The sequence below is a fragment of the Abrus precatorius genome, unplaced genomic scaffold (genome assembly GCF_003935025.1).
Source record: "Abrus precatorius isolate BTA unplaced genomic scaffold, Abrus_2018 Scaffold6, whole genome shotgun sequence".
Classification (NCBI taxonomy): Eukaryota; Viridiplantae; Streptophyta; class Magnoliopsida; order Fabales; family Fabaceae; genus Abrus; species Abrus precatorius.
In genome coordinates, this window is record NW_020874406.1 from 10824427 (window position 1) to 10841878 (window position 17452).

The 17452-nt window shown below is 34.1% G+C and overlaps 1 non-coding gene across 1 annotated transcript; it reads left to right on the plus strand.

Moving 5' to 3' along the window:
* Positions 1–13043: 13043 nt before the first annotated feature.
* LOC113870533 lies at positions 13044–13148 on the plus strand. Its single transcript, XR_003505556.1, has one exon. It is a non-coding gene; the product is annotated as a small nucleolar RNA R71 (small nucleolar RNA).
* The last annotated feature ends 4304 nt before the right edge of the window (positions 13149–17452 follow it).

Genomic DNA, 17452 nt, shown 5'->3' on the forward strand with positions numbered 1-17452 from the left:
AAGTATCTCCTAGAATTAAAGATCATAAGGCGTCAAGCTAGTGACGTTAAAAGAGCGCTGTGTGAGAGGCAACTCACAGTTATTTTTTTTTATTTTTTTTTAGAAGTTTTCAATTTATTTTATGCATTCAATAATGGTCTTGCATTTGAGTTGTGATAATTCATGAAGTTGCTACACATCTTTGATGCATAAACACTTCATGTTGCACGTTACCTTATTATTTCACACGCGTTTCTGCATAATTCTAAATTTTGCAGTGGAAGAACACAAATTTTGGAGACCATTGAGGACATACCCTCAGAGACCATTGAGGAGGTTTGCTTGCTAGCGGCCACTTATGCTTGAATAGGGAGTTCCACTTTCCCTTTCCTTACTACATTTTACTTATATTTCCATTATACATTACATTGAGGACAATGTAAAGTTGAAGTGTGAGGTAATGAGTAATAGGTTTTTATTATTTAGCATTGTTTTGTTTTGTTTTTGTTTTGTTTTCCTTTGTTGAATTAGAAGTTGTTGAGTTAAGGCATTAGTTATTAAGGAGGATAGAGTTCCTACATGATTTTATTATTACTTCTTCCTCTTGATATATGTGAATTGGGTGATTGATTTTGATTTGTATGATTGAGTATGTTAGACTTTACCTTTGTGAGCTTTTGAGCCTTATTTTTGGATGGTTGAAATTCATGTCATTCTTTTCTTTCTTGTGTGCTTTCCCTCTTAGATTTTGTCATTCTAGAACTTGTTTTGATTCTTCTTTGAGTCTACAGTTTTCATATGCAATTATGAGCATGATAGAGGCATTTCTTTCAAATTTTTACCTACTTGGCCATATAGCTTACCTTGCATTTTTCCCTTTGTTTAGCCCTTTTGAGCCTTATTGACCATTCTTTGGCTTCTAGCACATTATAAGCTTTAAGTGAAAAACCATGTTATACCTAACCTTAGGGAATAGGGAGTGCATTGGTTTCATTAATGTTATTGCATTTCAAGTGTGGGATTTGGAAAGAATGCAAGAAGAGAAAAAAAAAATGAAGAAAAAGGAAAAAAAAAAAGAGAAAAAAATAAATAATAATAATAATAATAATAAAATTTACAAAGAAAATGGGAAATTTTGATGAAGGGAAAAGGAAGTCCAAGGAGAATAAATGTGTGTTATGGCTTGATTTTTCTAAGGACCAATGTTTTTCGTATTCTCTTCGGTTGTATCTTGTCATATCCTCATATTTTCCTACCCTTACCTTAGCCCCATTACAACCATTGAATAAAGCCCTCTTGATTTGTGTTTGCATATGATTGTAAGTAGTGGAGAAGTAGCAGATTAACAAGCTTATGGCAATGCATTGTCTTTTGAGGTGACTTGAGTGAAACACTTTGAACCATACACTTGAGAGTTGAGTTATATACACCATCTTGTGAGATCTTTCATGCTTGATTTATACACTTTGAATGATATTGCTTGGCTTGCATTTTTGAGAGGTTAGGAGTTGGATGTTTGATTGTTGTAGAACTCTTGATGCTTTATTTGATCTTGTGTCCCTAAGTTCAGCACTTCTAAGAATTCATTGGAGAATTTGTTTATTTATTTTGATTATTCCATGATTTTTTAGGTTACATGTTTTTATTTGCTTGATTATGTCTTATATGAGGACATGCAAGAGTTAAGTGTGGGACAATTTGATCAATTGGATCTTTATAACATTATTTCCTCTAATTCCTAGCTCACTAATCCTCTTTTGTGCCTAATTGGTTGAATTGGATCATTTTATGATGTTTGAATTTTATTTGGGCTTTATTTAATTTTTCCAGTATTTGGCAAATTCTGATACTATTTTGGTTTCTAGACCATATTTTGAGTTGTAGAACTCCTTTCATTGTGATTCTTAATTTGTAGGAAAGCTAAGAGAAAGGTGCATAATTCCTATGAGAGGTAAGAAACTAATTCTGATGATAAGAAGCTGAAACTGGGCCTGGAAAAAGTCAGAACGCTGCAGTCGTGGATCCTGAGCAAGGTGCAGTATTTGGGCCATATCTTAGTCCATAGACATCCGATTAAGCCCATTCCAGTGGCATTTTGAAGCTGACATCCAAGGCTAAAATTGTTCTTCAGGCCACGAACCAAAAGAGGCCGTTCTGATAGTAAAAAAAGAGGAACAAAGTGACAAACGGAATTTTAAATTTTGAATTTAATTTTTTTGGCTCTTCTCTTCTCTTCTCTCTCTCGCCCCCTCTCACCTTTACGACTTGTTGTTTTCCTCCATTAATGGAGGCTTAGATTTCCATCTAATTCAAGGATTAAAAAGGACGTGACACTTTTGAGGATTGGTCTCACATTGACATAAATTCAATAACAAATTCGGTTCATCTCTTCCTTAGTTTCTCCTTTTGCTAATTATATTTTCAAATTAAAGTTATTCGTTTGGATTGATGATTATGCATCTGGTTGATTACGTATTATTCGATTGATGTATGTAATTCAGTTTTAAGGAACGTGAATTAGATTTTCAGGTTTGAGATCTAAGATTAATGGCATTGGTGAATTAAACTAACACAAATCGATTAGGTTCTAGAGGTTTCTGAACTTTGAGCGAATTGTGTGTTAATCGAATGCATGAGGGTTCTCGTGTGAATGCTTAATTTGAATTGAGGTTTCATTCTAATTTAATGTTAATCACTAATTTGTTGGTTGATGCATCTTCTTGGAATCTGGTGATAGAGTGGTCGTAGTTCTTCTAAATTCTTGGATTAGAGTTTTTAATTATTTTTAACTTTTGATTCTAATTAGTTATTCTATAAATCAAACTCCCTCTAAAAATTTTATAATCGTATAACGTTATCATCTTTGGGACACGACTCAGATTGCACCACTTACTACATAATTTTTATGTAATTCAATTTTTATTAATTTGTCCGAGAGCGACACCCACGATCAGTCCCTCCTTAGCTTGGAATGAAGACCCACTACGAAATCAACATTAGAACATTCCCCTCTCACAGATTTCCATCCTAAATACATGGAATAATTCACGAGAAACCAAGGCGAACGGAGAAAGGGTGAAAACATACCTCCAAATATCCAAAACACAATCTTAATCTTCAATCTAGGGTACAAATGGCTTTGGAGACAATTTAATCGGTGAAATAGGATGAAGGGTTGAGAGAATCAAATGAGAGATGAAGGGAAGAGTGAGAATTATGTTTTTTCGAACCCTAGACCCCTCAAATACCACAAGAGTCACGATATTCTCGCTACAACGAAACATCTCTCATTGCAGCGAGGCATCTCTCGCTACAGTGAGACCCCTTCTCGCTACAGCAAAAATATCAGCGAGACCCTCTCGCTACAGCAAGGCCGAACCCAGAAAACACCTCTCTCTGTTGCCCTCTCGCTATAGCGAGAATGCTACAAAGGCACTCACATCTCCTGTGACTTTCTCGCTATAGCAAGAACGCAATAGAGACAGGATGACTTGAACCTTCTCGCTACAGCAAGAATCCTCTTGTTACAGCAAGAATGTCCCTGCAGCACATATCAGCCTATGCTCTCTAGCGTTTTCAATCCAACTAGAAGTCAACATTTCCATCTACACTTATATACATACATATATATATATATATATATATATATATATATATATACATACATTCACATATATGCACATTCACACCATCAACATAATTTGGATATGTATTCAAATAACAATACTCATACTTGTATTAATAATCCAATATTATTACAAAATTTGGGGCGTTACAACTCGCTCTTCCTTTAGGGAATTTCATCCCCGAAATTCAACAAACTATATAAACAATTTCGTATACCACTCTCTCATCCTACTCTCAGTCTCCCACGTAGCATATCCCTCATCGTTCGTATTCCATATTACTTTTACTAATGAGATCTTCTTGTCCCTCAATTACTTGACATAGTGATCCACAATCTTCACTGGGTACACATCATAAGACAAGTCCTCTCTCACTTGAATCGGGTCAAGATCAATCACGTAAGAAGGATTCAACACATACTTTCTGAGTTGAGACACATGAAACACTAGCTATAGATTTGAGAGATTTGGAGGTACCATTATTCGGTAGGTTGGGGGACTGATTCTACTTAGTACTTCAAACGGCCCAATAAACTTAGGAAACAACTTTCTGGATTTCAAAGCTCTCTCAACTTCGGTCACAAGTAAGGCCTTAAGGAACACATGGTCACCTACCTAGAAATTCAAAAGTTTTCTCCTCTTATCATAGTAGCTCCCCTGCCAGTCTTGTGCAGCCTTTATCTTATCTCTAATCATCTTAATATGTTTGTTTTTCTTCTGGACCATGTTCAATGCATACAAAATTGCCTCTCTAGTCTCATACCAACACAAAAGAGTCCTACACTTTCTCTCATATAGAGCCTTAAATGGTATCATTTTGATATTAGCATGAAAATTGTTGTTGTACTTGAACTCTACCAAGGGTAGACATTCTTTCCAAGTTTCCTGTTGCTCAATCACACAAACTCTCAACAAATCCTCCAAGAATTGAATAATCCTCTTGGTTTGACCGTCAGTCTGTGGGTGGTAAGCTGAACTAAGCCTCAACTTAGTACCCAGTACCCTCTATAGGCTCTCCTAAAATCTCGAAGTAAACCTCAGGTTTCTATCAGATACCGCACTAGTCAGCACTCCATGCAGCCTGACTATCTCCCTTAAGTATATATTCACTATTCTCTCATTTTGTACTTCATGTTGATCGGAAGGAAATGTGCAGCCTTGGTCAACCGATCTACTATAACTCAAATAGCATCATGATTATTCCTGGTCATTGGCAACCCAGAAACAAAGTTAATGGAAATACTATCCCACTTCCACTCAGGGATCTCCAATGATTGCAATAACCCAAGTGGACGCTGGTGTTCCATCTTTGCCTTCTGAGAGGTTAGGCATTTGGACATACTCAGCCACATCCTTCTTCATTCCATTCTACCAGAAATTCTTGTGGAGGTTCTGATATATCTTGGTTACACTGGAGGTGAAAACTTATTCTACTTTTATATGTCTCCTCAAGTATTATTCACTTCATCTCATCAATTTGGGGAATACATACTCAGTCTTGGAACTTGACCACCCTATTATCATCACGATGGAACTCTAAGTCCTTCCCCTCGCTCTTCTATTTCATCATGTCTTGCAAGAATGCATCCTCTAGTTGAGCTTCCCGAACTTGTACTAGGAAGTCATTGTGGATTGTCAGGGTCTCAAGGTACAAACTCCTTGGCCTTACCTCTATAGCCAAATTCATATCGTAGAACTCCTCAATTAACTCCATCTTTTTCACCATCATAGTTGCCACGTGCAATGACTTTCTACTAAATGCATTGGCCACCACATTCGCCTTGCTAAGATGATAAGACATTGTGAAGTTGTAGTCTTTGAGTAATTTCATCCACCTTATCTGCCGCATGTTCAGCTCTCTCTAATTGAATAAGTACTTCAAGCTAATACTTTAAACCTTGCCCCATAAAGGTAGTGTCTCCACACCTTAAGAGCAAAGATCACCGCGACTAACTCTAAATTGTGGATCGGGTAGTTGACTTCATGAGGACGCAATTATCTCGAGATATAGGCAATCACCCTTCTGTCTTGAATCAGAACATATCCAAGTCCATGCCCAGACGCATTGCAATACACATCAAACTTTCGTTCTGGGTTGGACAGAACTAAGACAGGCATTGAAGTCAACTTCCCATTCAGCTCTAGGAAACTAGCTTCACACTCCCTGCTCCATTTAAACTCCTTCCTTTTACGGGTCAACTTTGTTAGAGGAAAAGCTATTTTAGAAAACTCGTCGATGAATTTCCTATAATAGTCTGCTAGCCCTAGAAAACTACAGATCTCTATCACACTTATAGTTCTCGGCCACTGGGTTATTGCTTCCACCTTAGCATGATCCACCATAATTCCATCCTTCGACACTACATGTCACAAAAATTAGATCTGCGATACCCAAAACTCGCACTTAGAGAATTTTGCATATAATTGTCTCTCTCTCAAAACTTGCAAAACGATCCTCAAGTGTTCAACATGTTTCTCATGAGTCTTCGAAGAAATTAGGATGTCGTCAATGAATACCACTACAAACTTATCCAAAAACTTGTGGAAGATTATGTTCATGTAGTCTATGAACACAACAGGCACATTGGTCACACCAAACGGCTTTACCAAGTACTCGTAGTGACCATAACGCGTCCTGAAAGCTATCTTGGGCACATCCTCATTCTTCACCCTGATTTGATGGTGCCCCGATCTCAAATCAATCTTCAAAAACACTATAGCTCCCTCAACTGGCCCATTAAATCAATTCTAGGAAGGGGATACTTGTTCTTTATCATCACCTTATTCAGTTACCTATAATCAACACACATCCTCATGCTCCTATCCTTCTTTTCACCAAGAGAACTGACACTCCTTATGGCGACACACTTAGCCTTACAAACCGTTTCTGCAGTAATTCTTCTACTTGCTTCTTGACCTCTGCCAACTCTATCGATGACATCTTATATGGTACTACAAAAATCAGACTTGCTCCCGAAATGAGGTCGATGATGAATTCTATCTCTCTCTCTCTCTCGCGCGATAACTTAGAAACGTCTTTAGGGAAAACTTCTAAGAAATCTCTCACCACTGGAATATACTCTAGCTTTATCCCACTTTCAGCTTCTAGTGAGAACATGACCATAAAAGCCTTAGCATTTTCCATGTTCTCTCATGCACTTTGACTTAAAAGTCTAGGAATTTCTGACATTGACGCACCAAAAATTAAAGTCTTCTCCTTACAGTCCAGCAAAACATGGTTGGCGGCTAACTAATCTATTCCCCCTAGACGCACCCACGAGGTTACTACTGGTTTATCCGTAAGGGTAGTCACCACAACATTATATGGCAATTCAGTTACAGATAAACGTAAGCATTTCATGCAATCCAAAGTGACAAACGAGTGTGTAGCACCAGAGTCAAGCAACAAATTACCCTTTATAGTGCATTTACCTCTGATCAGCTCCTCAGATCGTGAAGCCTCTACTCCACTCATGGAAATTCTAACAAAAAATCTACGTAGTATAGTGTGGTTTGGTTTATATAGTGTTGACAAATGAATTTGCTTGTATGGTAATTAGATAATATGAGGGATATCACCTGTATATAAATCATCACAAGTGATAAGAAATTTATCACTATCTTCATCATCCATGAGTAGTCCCATGAAAATTGCAAACACTCAGTTTGCTTCACAATTTAAATATGTGCACTTTCAAAAGGAAAGATCTAAAGTGATATCATTCATAGATCATGTGTTTATGAGAAATTTTGAATTACAGGACCAACAATAAACACATGTTTCCCAACCTTTGAAATAAACATTCCAAAAGGTATTTAGAGATTGAAATAAATACATATATAATTCTTCATTCCAAATTGATTGAATTAATCTAATATTATCAGCATTTGTTAAAGACAAATTTTATACCTACACCTTCAATGGGTCTTACAAGTGACCAAGTTCAACTCTACCAGTATATCTTTTATTTAGAAAGTGATCCAAGGTATAAATGATAGTGTTATATCTATGTTTCTGTTGTTTTTTAATTTGACTAATGAAATTTCTTTTATGATAATGTTATATAATAGTGAGATTATATTTAAGATAAAGGATTAGTTAGTTCTCGCAAAGATTTCCAATCTTTGTTGCCATGAAGAACAATGGAGCACAAGGTTATTCTATTTTTTAACTTTTCAAAACTTCAATGAATTGACATTTATTCCTTACTTAAATGTAACAATAATTTTTATTTAAATGAAAAAAATGTTATTAAATGATGGAAATAAAAATTATGTGGTTGCAAATACATACGTTAGACCAAACTATATGGACATTTTCACAATCTTTTGAGGTAAATTGTTATGTATTGGTTATAGTTAGTTTAATATATACAGAAACACCAAATAACAAATAAGAGCTACCTTTTACAATTTATTCTATTCAAAGTCATAAGAAGTGAAACTATTGAAGACCTTGTAAGTAAGTTTGGTAAACAGTGGATGCCAACATTTGAAAGTTTTAAATATGTAAGTCATTCCTTTTTCTTAATATTGATGGCTATACTCCATCCCAAAATTGACTATATATTTTACTTAATTAGATTTATATACCAATTGAAGAGTGCAAAATGTGAATCCAAGGCATTGCAAAATAAGAAAAGTGATAAAAACCTTACAATAGTGGAATTTATATTTTAAATGATTCAATTATATCGGTTATTAACTATGCTTCATTAGGAATTTATAAGGTGAAACTATTTCTCACATGACGATATCAAGCTTCTATCCCTGTAACTATCTCAATGACGTTCTACAAGATGTACTTGATTAGGATATAATTGAGGCATCTGGGGTTGCCAACAATACAACTAGGTAAAATTATAATGTTTAGTCTCTTATACTTTTACCATAGTGTTATAACATTTTGCAAATTTCTTCTTTAGTTAGATACTATAATTCTACATTGTGAGAATTGGATTGGATGGATATGGAAAATGCCTTCTCACCTAATCTCCATAGGCAAGTGAGTTACAACATTATTGATATATATTTTAGTCATAATCTTTCTTTAAAATTTTAGATAATGGTTAAAATAAATTACACTCCTAAAAATTGATTGTATTTGAGTAATTTATGAATGCTATATTTCAGCTAGATGAGGACATTGTACGGTAAAACAATAATTGAATCGTTAGAAAGATATCACAATAAAGCAAAGTCTACATTGGAGTCTAGTGTGAACTACCCTAACCACACCTACCTATGTTCAACTGCTGCAAAGTGATTATTATGCATAGAAGAATTCATAATTTGTAATAGAATATATTATGAGTTCTCATTGTAATTGTCTATCTTTCATGTTGCATTTCATTATGAAATATTATAAGAATTGAAATTTAGTTTCATATATTTGATTGAGGTTTTTAAAAAAATTTGTTGAACTAATTTTAAATAATAGGTTGTAATACTCAACTGAATGCATATTTGGTTTGAAATTTTCTAACATTCAAAAATAATCATCATAGAATATTAAAGCATTTGACATACATTCTCCAAAAAAGTAATACATTGAGCACTTTATATAATATTAAGAGTTTAAGCGAATTATTCAAAGCTAAAAATAAAATCATCCTCCTATGTACATAAGCTGCATATGAAGCTTAAGTGATTGTTAACTAGCTTAAGCAATATGCATATCACAACTTAAGCTATTCAATCAAAGCCTAAGCTAAATTTGGTTGTTGGAGCTAATTATGCATATAAGAATTCGTCTGCATAAAAAGCTTCTGCTAATAATTACAAGCTTAAGCAAAACTTACAATAATTGGGTTACCTATTTTGTGCAATTTTTGCTTATGGTAACATGCATTTAAGCTGTATTACTAAGTGCTATTGAACAACCTTTGACAGCTTAAGCGAATTTTCTAAGCTTAAGCTAAATATGCACAGAAAGTAGTTTTTGATAATACATACACATAAGAGAATATCTATAGCTTAAGCGAAGATAAACTTATAAATCTCATAATGAAATTAGCTTAAGCTAGAATGTTTGGCTCAAGCTATTTATGTAGATGGAATTGCTTGCATTGTTCGCTTAGGCAGATAATGTTAGCTTAAGCACATATTGGTGTTGGATTCCTAGCTATAGTGTGTTGAATTATAGCTTAAGCGACATGTGCTAACTTAAGCAAAGATTTCGTTAATTTGGTTCCCTATTCTATGCAAATATTGCTTAAGCTAGTTAACAATCACTTAAGCTGTGAAGGACATAAGCTTAAGCTTAAGCTAGCTTAAGCAAATTTACTTAAGCTTAAGCTAATTATGCATTTAAACAATTCTACATAATATGCTTAAGTAAAGTATTATGGCCTAAGCTCATATTGGTTGTGGGCCTTTTTAAAGCTATATATGTTTGAATACAGATTAAGTGAAGGACTACACTTCAAATATATTCATCAAACAATATATAAAGTTTTGGCATTCATTATGTGCTCAACAAAAATCCAGACATTGAACACTATATGTAAAGTAACAATTTGGCATCCATTACCATACATAAAAAAGATTTCTTAAATTTTTTTGTGATAGAAACTCTTGCTAGTGAAATAATATTCGTTTTATTCTGATAAGTTAAAAATACTATTACTAAATCTCGATATAATATTATTAAAGTTTTAAGTATAGAAAATGTAATTGACTGAATGTAATCTTCTCTGAGGAATGTAATCCTAAAAATATCTGCGAGTTAAATTTTAACAATATATTTTATCTTGAATATATTATAATAGTCTCTTTTTTTTTTTTAATAAAGCATGTTTTTCTCCAAAGACTTGTAGAATGAATAGAATGGGAAAAAAAATCAAGGTTCAATATCAAGTGAGAGAAAAATGATCCATGAACAAAGTGAAAACTGCATGGAGTTGACTCAATAGAATGAAAAGCTCTTCCACCCACATCAAATTAAATCACCAAACGAGGTTCCTTATATTCCAAGCAAGAAAAGGATTAACTAGACCAAAGATAAACACAAGTATGTAAATATAGAAAAGAGGTAAAATAAATATTTTTAAAAATTTATATGATTATCCGCACTCAGTAGTGTCTATGGATAATACTTGAAGTAAAATACCCACACATGGATATTCATACTTAATTAAATGGATTTTTTTTCTCTATTCACTTATTAGCGAGATTGGTGTGGGGATTAAAAGGTATTTGGACCATACTAATAAAATTATTAAAATATTATTATGAATATTCAATCCCAAATCACTTTCTATGCAAAAGGTTTCTACCATTTTCTATGAATAAATGTATTTTTGAACTAAACCTAAATTTTACAATTCACTTTCCTTTTAGTCAAAAAGTTTTTTTTTTATATTTTTCCTTATCTTAAATAAAATCAAGACTTTAATGACATTAGCATTGTTACATTGAATAAATTAATTTTTTTATACTAGATTATTTCTTGAGGGGCTTAAGAAATATGATAAGGGAGATTGGAAAAATATTGTGTGTTATTATGTCAAAAATTATGGCTCAAGTTACTAGTCATGCTAAAAAATACTTCATCTGCAATAATGGTGTCTAAGCTTACAAAAGAAGAAGTATTCATGACATAATTTTGGAGAGTGATTGTAACACCCCGACTTTAATAATAATATTTTGATTGTTAATATAAGTATGTGTATTGTTAATTGGAAGTATGTATTGATTTATGTTGTGATTTGAATATGTATATATATATATATATATATATATATATATATATACATACATATAGGTGTATATAAATAAATATATGTGAGTACTGACTTGGATTGGCTGGAGTTGATTGGAAAATATAGGATGAGAGTGATTTGCAGGGGCATTCTCGCTGTAGTGAAAGGGTCCTGGGCAAGTGGTATGCATTTGTTGCATCCTCGCTATAACGAGAGGGCGGCAACAGAGAAAGGGGTGTTTTGAATTGAAAAACCTTAGTTACTTTTACAACTATCAAGATGTAACTGGTAGTAAAGGCTCTAAATAAAATAATATTTAAGAAATATTATGACTTTACTAAACAAATATTCTTTGAAAGTAGTGATTATATCAAACTTTAGGATAGATGATCTTATTATCCATGAGAAAATATGTATGTTAGATTGTACGATTAGGCTGAGCCCGGAGGTGTCCGACCTTTGGCACATTGTATTGGTCTGTGTGATGTATGTACTTGTTTGAAGATTTTTGTGTTAAATGTATGTTTATTGATGATTGAAGTATGTGGAAATGAGGTTAATTAAAAGTGTTTTATTATTTTTGAATGAAAATATAGTTTGATGTATGAAATAGAATGATGTGATATGATGGTGGAATTGGGAGAAAAGTGACTGTGATACGGAAGTAAGAATGTTTAATAAATGTAATTGTAATATAGGTATTGTGGTATATCTAAAGGGTGTATTCATAATACATGTATTGTAATATGCTAAGTTATGTGGTCAAGACTCACGTATTATGACACGTTGATCCATGAAAAGGGTATGAAAAAGAATGAGAAATGTTGATGGTGAGTTTAGATAGCTATAGAGATACACTGGGGATATAGAGTCCGGCCGGAGAAGATTTGGAAAATCCTGGAAAAATAAGGGTAGTGAATGGTAAGTGTGAATGAGTGCACAATAATTTGCTGAAAATGAAAGCATTCACAGGCCACACACTCATTTCCTGACGAAACTCCTGACTATACCTTTGCTAAAAGAGGCCGGGTCGACACACGTGTATCTATGTTGCTGCGGCTAACCAGCAACTATCTATGCTGTGAAGTCCTCAAGGGATCCCAGGAGCATTGAATATAAAAGTAAAATTAATGTGAAAGTGTGATGTATATATATTATAGAAGTTGTATGATTATAATATATGCATTGTAACATATCAGTTGATGTTGTTATGATATATGTGTTGTAATACATTGACGAGTGCAATTAGCACACATTTATTGTGACATATTGATCGACGTGGGATAATAAATGTATTATGACGTCCATATTAGTAGAAAGATGCATGTCATGAAAGTCTGCAAACATGATTGATTGTTGTCTTGTGTGTACTCTGTTGTGATAATAAGCTATATGATTTGAGTGTCATTGTTAATTCAACCCTTGTTAGAAAATTTTTTCAGTACTATGTATATATATATATATATATATATATATATATATATATATATAATTATTTTGCTTATATTAAAAAAGAGACTTAGCGGGGCGAGAGATACTCACCGTTACTAACATTTTTAGGTAATGAAAGTGAAGAGATAAAGATAGTTGATTTGTCTTAGGACCATAATCCAAGGGTATTAAAAGAAAGACTGCTCTGTAGGATACTAGGGCTCCCCCGCAAGCTGCGTCGATCATGCTCCTATCCATTGGGTGTAACCCCTCATAGAAGTATTGGATTAGCAGATGGTCACTTATCTGATGATGGGGGCAGCTAGCACGTAGTCTCTTGAAATGCTCCCAATATTCATACAAACTTTCCCTCTCTAGCTGCATAATACCACATATTTCCTTTCTTATTGAGGCAACCCTTGAGGCAGGGAAAATTTTTTCCAGGAACATTCTCTTGAGGGTGTCCCAACTTGTAATAGAGCCAGGTGGAAGATAATACAACCAATCTTTAGCCAAATCCATAAGAGAGAACGAAAAAGCCTTCAATTTCACATGCTCTTCAGGCACACCTTATAGTCTCATTATAGAGCAAACAATATGGAATTCCTTGAGGTGTTAATGTGGATCTTCACCTGCAAGACCATGAAATTTAGGTAAAAGATGGATTAGGTCAGTTTTAAGAACAAAAGAGGCATCCACATCCAGGTATTGGATACACAAAGTCTGGTAAGTCACTTCCAGTGTGGCAAGCTCCTTAAGTGTCAGGTCATTTTCTGCCATTTCTAAAGGTTCAGAATTTAAAGAATGCACAGAAGAATATATAGAAGATGGAGAAGATGGTTCCTCACTATGTGCAGAGTTTTGTCTATTTGTCCTAAGGTTCCTAAGATTTCTAAGGAATTTCCTATCAATTTCAGTATCTAGAGGATATAAATCTCCTGGATTTGATCTGGTCATTCATTAGGAATTAGCTATGGAAATTGAAAAGAAATTGAATGAATGAGGTAACTAAAGTTTAGTTTATGTAGAAAACTATTATGCAGAAAAATTAAATACAATGTGCAGTGAAAATGAAACAACAAGTGTGCAATCCTATTGATTAAATCCTGCAGAATTATGCAGCAGAAACAGGGCAATTGTGCAACAAATGAAAATGCAGTGCAGCAAACTAAAGTGCAGAAATCAGAATTCACAAAATGCAGAAAACAATAATTGGTTGTACCTAAATGTAAGATATCTCTACTTACCTATGAAACTACAACTATACTAAAGTATTAACAATGCAAAAGTTCAAAGAGAACTCACTAAACATGCAAAAACCGAAAATGAAAACAGAGCAAATAACATGTTTATGAAAAATCAACACCAATGTTCCTGGCAACGGCGCCAATTTGATGATGCGTTTTCATGTTTTGTTTAAAAGATTTGTCGCAAATTCTCATCAAAATTTAAACAAATTAATGTAGTACTAGGGTTACCCTAGATTGTCTCCCATGAACATTTGCTATTAATCTTCATTAAACATGTTGAAGGCATTAATTGAACAAGCAATTAAAATGGGGGGTTTTGTGGTTTCAAAAGAATATAAGGAGCAGCAAGCAAACAAGTTTAATTAATTCAAACAATAGAAAGCAGCAATCCTTAGTTCATCCACATAGATTATATCCTTATTCCACTCAAGATTTAACACTCATCCTCTTTCCCATGAATTAGGTTAATTTAACAAGCGAAAATCAACCTTATGGTCCCAACAAAATTACGCAATTTGTTAGGCTCTAATCCCTCATCCCAAGATTACGCAACCTTAGAATTCAACCTAGGATTAAGCAATCCCTAGTTTAGAATCTCCTTAAAATGAATTAGGGTTAATTAAGTAATGTCCCCCTTATTCCCCTTATTCACTATTAATTCAATTCAAGAGGCAAGGAAGAAGTAATTCATGAAAAGAAAGGAGTTATATTATCATTAAAATCAAGGAACTCAAGAATCCATGTGAACTCACTAAGAATTACACAAAAATTTATCCCTCCATGGAAATAGAGGTCAAAAACACAGTTTGGAAATGCAGAAAACTCATTGGCATTAATATAAAAGTAAGAGAAATGAGAAACTAAACCCTAGGTTGGACCCTTGGCTGTCACCTAAGGTTGCCCTAAGCTCTGGAAAATGTCCTAATTTAGTAAAGAACAGAAAAGGTACAAAAAGTGTAAGAGCTCTCTACCCTAATTTGGCAAAAATCTATTTATACTAAGGCTGGCGCCCTCCAAAGTGATTATTTTCATTCTTTCATAGTAGACACACGCAGCATCAGTTGGTTTTTTCCTTTCTGTAGTGTCCACTATTAACTTTGATAGTAGACACGCGCAGCACTGGTTTATTTTGGGCTCTCTGGAGTGACTACTATGAACTTTGATAGTAGCTACGTGCAACACCTTCAATTATGCACGCTCTGGAGTGACTACTATGAACTTTCATATTAGCCACGCGCAGGCTTAGTGGATTCTGGGCTGCTGTAGTCGTCACTTTTAGCTTTGAAAGTGATCACTTTGGTCCCTTTGCTAGAAGTAGCTTGCTGTAGTGGTTACTATCAATCTTGAAAGTAGTTACTTTCACCTCAAATTCCTCAAAATCCAATAATTCTTCAAAATAAGTTTGGAGATTCCTGCCACATTATTCAAATGATCAAAACATGTAAAATAAACTATCTAAATTAATGTAAAATAACCAAAACTAAGAAACCTATATAATTTAGCCTAATTGGAATATTCATCTTATTTACATTATCTAAGTCTATTCTTTTCTAGAAAAAGTAATAAATGATGTATAAAAATTTAGTAAAATGTGGATTCATCACACTCCAAACTTAAAACTTTGCTTGTCCTCAAGTAATGTCATACAATATCACAACATGTCACCCCAAACTTAATTCTGAAAATCATCTTTGTTTAAACTCAAATTGCCTCTTCCTTATTTGGATAGGTCGTATGGTTTTTCAGTAAGGCTTGTAATGAAGTTTACCAAAGGAAAGGTTAAAAGCTCACAAGGGTGAACTAGGATTTTCAGCATAAGGGAGGTTTATTTAGACTCTAAGCATGAACAAAGAAGGCCTCTATCATATATGTGAATTATACATATTACAGATTTAATCAAGAAACAATGCAAGTTCTAGAGGTGCAGCAACTTATGAGATCAATCAACACACAACAAGAAATGCATAAGGTTCAAGTCTCACCAAGGAAATTTAAGTGAACATGTTAATCAATGAAGCTCATACTCCACTTTTTCAGAATTATATGCACACAATGGCAAAATTGCCTCATTTTGAAAATACAAGTGTGATTTCATTTTAAGAATGGAAAAACAACATAAAAATAAAATTCAAACAAAATTCACAGAATTACCAACTAACTTCATTTGATTCACAGAAAGCAGATCAATATTTATTATAATATTGTTGTGTTTTTCAGAAATTTTTCAGTGTATTGTGAAGCTAACACATGAATAAGAGGTAGAGAATTAACCCCCCTTTCATGGCAGCTTGTGCAGTGTCAGCATCCATTGTGTGCGAGTACTGTGTGATTGTGACATTTTCTGCACAAAACACCAAAAATTTGATCAATTATCAAAAAAGTAAAGTAATTGAAATTGCAGAATTCTAAAACTAAAAGAAATTGAACTTCATTACAACTGAAAAGTATTAAAATTGTTATGAACAACTATTGCATTTACAGAAACAAAAACTCCTAATTGTTAAAATTTACATAAATTGAAATTAAAGACAAACAGAATTAAAAATCCTAATCTACTCTTCTGTTTCATCCTCATTCTCTGAGGTTTCTTCTTCCTCCTCTGATTCTTCTTCTTTTTCTTCCTCCACCACCTCTTCATAAGCTTGCTGTGGAAAATGGGTCTTATATATTGGCAGCTCCTTGAAAACTGAGGAGCGTAGACAATGAGCATTCTCTGCCAAGTCTGGAGTGTGATACATTTCATCCTTGGTCATTCCCTTTTTCTGATCAATATTTAGCATCACATACTCCAATAGCATTATTTCATCTTTGACACTGCTATGCAGCTCAGTTTGTCTCTCAGCCAATTGATTCTGCCTTTCAGCCATCTGCTTTAAAGTATCCTTCATCATCATTGGCTACTCCTTTCTAAACTGAGAAGGAATGGAATCTGTTGCAGTGCAGGAAGTGGTAGCACATATTTCCTTCACCATGGACACAGAAATAAGAGGTACAGATCTTATCCTTTCCTGGTACTCACCAAACTGCACCCCTGCATCTTCACAAAGTAAAGTGATTACTGAGGGAAAAGCCAATGAATCCCTCTTGGTCTTTAGGATGTTGACTATGCATTCACTAATGATTTCTCCCACATCTATGTACATATTTGTGACTATGGCAAAAAGCAGCTTAGCCCTCTTCATTGCCAATGTTGAGCTGTGTTTGATTGGCATAAAGGAATTCAGGATGAAAGTGCTCCATATTTTGGCAAAAGGCAGCAAATTCTCAGTGACTATGCACTTTGGCTTCTTTGCTTAATTCAGCTTCCAAGTTGTTCCTGGCCTTCCAATCTTCTCCAAGATCTGCACATAGTCTATATCAGGACTATTTCTAAATGAGCTAAATTCCATCTGTGCAAGGTGCTTTGTAGAGTTGATGTTTAGCACCCTGTTTATATTAGCAGGGGTGAAGTCTACTCTCATTC